Genomic DNA, 6,049 nt, shown 5'->3' with positions numbered 1-6,049 from the left:
TTTTTGCATTTTGACTGCAGGTATTGTGGTTAATGCAGTAGACATAAATCCTTGTTCTATGGGAGCCTTTAACATTGAAGTCTATGGGAGCCTTTAGCATTGAAGTCTATGGGAGCCTTTAACATTGAAGTCTATGGGAGCCTTTAATATTGAGGTCTATGGGAGCCTTTAACATTGAAGTCTATGGGAGCCTTTAACAGTGAAGTCTATGGGAGCCTTTAACATTGAAGTCTATGGGTGCCTTTAACATTGAAGTCTGTGGGAGCCTTTAACATTGAAGTCTGTGGGAGCCTTTAACATTGAAGTCTATGGGAGCCTTTAACATTGAAGTCTATGGAAGCCTGTAACATTGACGTCTATGGGAACTTTTAACATTGAAGTCTATGGGAGCCTTTAATATTGAAGTCTATTTGAGCCTGTAACATTGAAGTCTGTGGGAGCCTTTAACATTGAAGTCTATGGGAGCCTTTAACATTGAAGTCTGTGGGAGCCTTTAACATTTAAGTCTATGGGAGCCTTTAACATTGAAGTCTATGGGAGCCTTTAACATTGAAGTCTATGGGAGCCTTTAACACTGAAGTCTATGGGAGCCTTTAACATTGAAGTCTATGGGAGCCTTTAACATTGAAGTCTATGGGAGCCTTTAACATTGAAGTCTATGGGAGCCTTTAACATTGAAGTCTATGGGAGCCTTTAACATTGAAGTCTATTGGAGTCTTTAACATTGAAGTCTATGGGAGTCTTCAACATTGAAGTCTATGGGAGCCTTTAATATTGAAGACTATGGGAGCCTTTAACATTGAAGTCTATGGGAGCCTTTAACATTGAAGTCTATGGGAGCCTTTAACATTGAAGTCTATGGGAGCCTTTAACATTGAAGTCTATGGGAGTGTTCTATGTTGAACTTCTTTCGCTCCGTACGTGGCCAGCCATGCAAACCCACTGGCGGCATTCACAAAACAGACCCAGCACCCGTACCTCTGATTAGCACGGTTGGCCACGTAGGGTGCGAAAGAAGTTCAGGGCACGTACAGCCCTCGCGACAGGGAGCTTCGAGGCGCGTCGTCAGGGCCGTCGTTTGCGACATGGCCGGATAGCTTCTGAAAAACAGCTGCACGGCTCGGTGGGCATCAGGCGGTGAAATAAACAAAAAGAGTCTCCAGCGAGCGGAGAGCGAGAGGAGAGGCGTAGAGGGACGGACGCTCAGGCGCGGCGTTCGGTCTCACCACAGGATGGTGGCGGGCGGCCACACCAACACCGAGCACTCCATGTACACCGCCTCTCCCTCTCTCGCTCTGTACATCCTGTCTGGCTCCGACAGCATCTGCGGGGCGCTGGCTGTGTGAGGCTGTCGTCGGGGGGCTGCCGCGTCCCCCCCTATGAGTCGTGGAGGGGGGGGGGTCATAGAAGGCGATTCGCACAAAGTGGGTTTTTTAAAAATATAAAAAAATCGATTTTCAGAACCCTCTCTCTCTCCCTCTCGCCTGCAAGGTTCTGCGGCTCGGAGTGGTTGTTTCTCGCGTTGGCCTCTCGTCACCGTGGCGGTCGCGTGGATTTCTCCCTCCGGGTCCTTCCGGGCGTCTCTCCCCCCGCGCCGCACTCAGAATCGACGTCGCGCGTTTCAAAGCGTTTGGGCCGCAAAACAAAAAAATGTCCGCGCCCGCTGACGACGGCGACGGCCCGGTCGCCGGTGAAAAAGCGCCACGTAGCTCGGTGGGGCCCTTACCTGCCGGTCAAACACAAAAACAAAGTTTTTCGCAGTTTTAGTTTTCCTAACGAGGGGACGCCGGCCCGGCCCCCGGGGGTCGACGTGGGGGGGGTCACGCTGGGGTCGCGGGTCGTGAGCGACAACTCCGTTGTTGTCCGCCCGGCGGTGGGAGTGAGCTCACCGCGGTGCTTCCCGTCTAGGCGGGTGGCACGTGGTGGGGTGAAGTGTGGGACACTTCAAGAGGTTTGGCTGGCGTGGCCGAGGAGTGGGGTCCAACGTGCCCTGCCTAGAGGGGAGCTCCCTACAGCGCTCTGTGCAGTGAAGGACCTCCTCCTTATCCTCCTCCCCCTCCTCCTCCTCGTCCTCCTCATCCTCCTCCTCATCCTCCCCCTCATCCTCCTCCCCCTCCTCCTCCTCCTCCCCCTCCTCCCCCTCCTCCTCATCCTCCTCCCCCTCCTCCCCCTCCTCCTCATCCTCCTCCTCCTCATCCTCCTCCCCCTCCTCCTCCTCATCCTCCTCCCCCTCCTCCTCCTCCTCCTCCCCTTCCTCCTCCCCCTCCTCATCCTCCTCCTCCCTCCTCCTCCTATTCCTCCTTCCGCCAACAGGGGCACGAGCAAGTACTTGCAGTGCTGCACCTTAACAAACTGCGTACTCAACTGGGCCCTGTACATGTGTATGTGTGTGTGTGATGTCGCAACCGTGCACCTTTCCGTCGTGTGTCCGGAGGTTGCTGCTTTGCTGCATACACCTGATGTGAGCTTCTTTGGTACCGTACGTGGCCAGAGATGATAACCGCAGCTGTGGGCGAAAATACAGCAGAGTGTTAGTAGGGTCTCTGTGTGAGTAGTCTGTGGGTCTCTGTGTGAGTAGTGTGTGGGTCTCTGTGTGAGTAGTGTGTGTGTCTCTCTGTGAGTAGTGTGTGGGTCTCTGTGTGAGTAGTGTGTGGGTCTCTGTGTGAGTAGTGTGTGTGTCTCTCTGTGAGTAGTGTGTGGGTCTCTGTGTGAGTAGTCTGTGGGTCTCTGTGTGAGTAGTGTGTGGGTCTCTGTGTGAGTAGTCTGTGGGTCTCTGTGTGTGAGTAGTGTGTGGGTCTCTGAGTGAGTAGTGTGTGGGTCTCTGTGTGAGAAGTCTGTGGGTCTCTGTGTGTGAGTAGTGTGTGTAGTGTGTGTGTCACACAGATACCTACAAGTGTTTCGAGTACTCGGCCCCGCTTGAACGTCGAAGTGCTTCGTTGAAGCCATCATTTGCAAGAGCCGGAGCGCTTCTGAAAAAAAAAAGCGCCACGAAGCTCAGTGGGCATTGCCTGGTGAAGTCAAAAGAGTCGAGTTTAGTCGATGGCCTTTAGTGGGAGTAGCGTTGAGAGGGGGCATCGTCTCAAGTGTGGTAGCGGCGCTGTTTGCTACTCACGGTCAAGGGGCAGGGCGAAGGGGTTGTGACGACGGTCGCCCAGCACAACGACCAGCAAGGCCACTAAACGGGTGGTGGTGGAGAAAGTCTCCATTGGGGGGAGGTGGCAGATGGTCGGCCTGGCGGCTTCCTTCACTTGGCTAGGAGGGGTGAAGGGGAGGGAGTAGGAGGAGCAGTGGGAATGATATTTATTTAGACTGCAAGAGGAGGAATCCAAAGCGCTACGAAGCTCTTTTTGTCACAGATGTCCAGCTGTGGCACTGGGTCAGAACATGACAACAAACACAAAACAAAAACACGGCGTGAGTGCAGAGTTACAGGAAGAGTAAAACAAATCACTTTAAAAATATATATACTAATAAAACTAACCAATGTTTAATGTTGCCACGGGAAGCACACCACCGTGCTACATAGCTCTTTTTTAAGAAGAGACCTTGGCCCATAAATGGTGGGCTGATATCAAGTGGACATTCAGGGCAAAATACTCTAAACGCGTGGCGTTTCGGAATGCGGAGGGGGAAAAACCGGAGGACTCTGGGAGAAAAATCCACGCGGCCGCGGGGAGCGAGAAACGTCAACCCCAAAGAAAGAGCAGGGAGTGTCAGGGTCGGTATCAAACCCCACGACCTCCTGTACACCAGGTGACAACCATGCCGGGTTAAAGACCTCCTCCTTCACAAGGGACAATTGGATGCATGCCTAAGGCTCCCTCACTGATGGACACGTTCCTCCTGTGTTGAGCAAAATGTTTAGGTTCTCATCGTTTCGCAGAGGCTGCATTTTTTGCCACCGCAGAAAACGAACGTTGGGGGAAACGCCTCCTCGCATCGGACTCTTTCTTTTTTTTTTGCTAAAGTCACGTAGGTAAAAAAAATCTATAAAATAAATAAATGAAAAAAACAACTCAATTAAAATCACGTTTCGGAGGCAGCAGCACAAGCTTCCGTCTTGAGGTGGAAACCGTCACGGCAAAATTGCTGCATCAGGTGAAGAGAACTCTAAGACACCCGAGATTGTATACAGGTTAAGGGGGGGGGGGGGGGAGAGACAAGAAGGGCCGTGGGGGGGGGCTAAGTTAAGCCACCTTCTGTTATGCTGCAGGGGGTTGGGGACGGAGAGATGGCCGTGTGCAGGTTGAAGAGCGTTACACACGTGAACCAGAGGCAGAAGGCAGTAGTTAAGCTGACAAACTGGTTGCCTTGCGGAGCATACTGCTGTAAACTATAAGGCTGCTAAAGTTTAACTTGGGTTTAACTTTATTTTTTTTACCAGCGCGACTTTACCGAAAAAAAGCTAAAGACTATGAATCCTTGCACATCACGAAAGCTTCAAATCTAGCGCCTCACATCGTGTTAGTTTGGCACCGATGTTCGTGCTGATGTTTTAAACTAGATCAATAAAACAACATTGATTACAGCCCCAGCTCAGGTTATTTTCCCATCAATGAAACAGCCCCTGGAGTGAGAGCACCTTCCAGGATATAAACCAACACTGCCGCACGTCTGTCCAAGAGCTGTGTAAAAAAACAATTGAGTTGAAAAAAATGTCAAGCCGACAGGGAAAGGGGCTCCTGGCAAGTGTGACCACCAGCCAGGTCGATGTATTGGTAATGAGAATGTGCAATTGTTTTTGTCCTTGGAAACACGAACTATGAATAAAACGAGATATTCTTAGCTCTTTCGGTAAAGTCACGTTGAAGGGAAACAATAAAATAATAAAATATATATAAAACAATAAAATTTCTCACGACGTTTCGACCATAACACAAACGGTCGTCATCAGGTCGAAACGTCGTGAGAATTTTAATTATTTTATATATATTTTATTATTTTATTGTTTCCCTTCAACGTGACTTTACCGAAAGAGCTAAGAATATGAATTACTGCAGTCACAAAAGCTTCAAATCAAAATTTAAAACGAGATACTCACAGAGTTTACGCTTCTGAATGTGCCCTTGTTCAAGCGGTTCACTCGGCCTAAGAGGCAGACGCACGGTAAATTATTAGGCGGCACTTTGTAAGCTGCTAAGGTAGACAAAGTGAGCTTGAACACGACGCGCTCGAGTGAAGTCTTTGAGCGACGCATCACCACGTTGACACGCGTGCATCGCAAACAATTAAAGTTTAAAACACGCAGCAAAGATTCGTTACAAAAAGCCGAGCGGCAGCCTTCACGCATCCTTTGGAAGCTTGCTAACCCACAACATAACCTAGAGACCATCTTCCAGGTCTCCATGGAGACCATCGCATGACAGCGGCATCTGTAGCCGGCCAAAGTGCCGCCTCGGCCGGCTGGGCAATCTAGCCGAGACCGGTGACACTCCCGGAATAGGCCTCAACGCGGCACTCACCAGCGCAACGCTGCGTAGGTGCTGGGGAGGGGGTCTTGAGCTATATCCTCCTTCGTGGTGAGGTTACAAACAAAACAATGTCCTCGTGTGGTCGTGGTGGAGGAGGAGATTCGACGTTCCGTGCCTCGAATCACGGGCAGGCGACTCGGCGGGGCTGTTATCACGTGAGGCCTTAGCAGGGCGCTTTTATAAATCGTAGTGTGGATAGGCGAACACGCAGTGCGAGCGAGGCTCAGATTCTGTAGAATTGATAAACACTGCCCATAGACTCAGCACTGCCCATAGACTCAGCACTGCCCATAGACTCAACACTGCCCATAGACTCAGCACTGCCCATAGACTCAACACTGCCCATAGACTCAACACTGCCCATATACTCAACACTGCACCATAGACTCAACACTGCCCATAGACTCAACACTGCCCATAGACTCAGCACTGCCCATAGACTCAACACTCCCCATAGACTCAACACTGCACCATAGACTCAACACTGCACCATAGACTCAGCACTGCCCGTAGAGTCAACACTGCCCGTAGACTCAACACTGCCCGTAGACTCAACACTGCCCATATACTCAACACTG

The 6,049-nt window shown here is 50.7% G+C and overlaps 1 long non-coding RNA gene across 3 annotated transcripts; it reads right to left on the bottom strand.

Annotated features, from left to right (window-relative positions):
• Positions 1–828: 828 nt before the first annotated feature.
• On the bottom strand, positions 829–5,685 carry LOC142908649 (uncharacterized). 3 transcript variants are annotated; one of them, XR_012931898.1, is made up of 6 exons: positions 5,463–5,685; positions 5,042–5,088; positions 3,113–3,252; positions 2,892–2,969; positions 2,414–2,506; positions 829–1,377 (listed from the first exon to the last, which is right to left on the bottom strand). It is a non-coding gene; the product is annotated as an uncharacterized LOC142908649 (long non-coding RNA). The 3 variants fall into 3 exon arrangements; XR_012931897.1 differs by lacking the exon at positions 829–1,377 and adding an exon at positions 1,384–1,726; XR_012931899.1 differs by lacking the exons at positions 829–1,377; positions 5,042–5,088 and adding an exon at positions 1,384–1,726.
• Between the last annotated feature and the right edge of the window lie 364 nt (positions 5,686–6,049).

Source organism: Petromyzon marinus, unplaced genomic scaffold (assembly GCF_048934315.1).
Source record: "Petromyzon marinus isolate PM22_M1 ecotype Great Lakes invasive population unplaced genomic scaffold, UKy_Petmar_22M1.pri1.0 PM_G_Scaffold_10, whole genome shotgun sequence".
Classification (NCBI taxonomy): domain Eukaryota; kingdom Metazoa; phylum Chordata; class Hyperoartia; order Petromyzontiformes; family Petromyzontidae; genus Petromyzon; species Petromyzon marinus.
The sequence above is the reverse complement of the archived record's forward strand: the minus strand, read 5'-3'. Positions and strand labels throughout refer to the sequence as shown.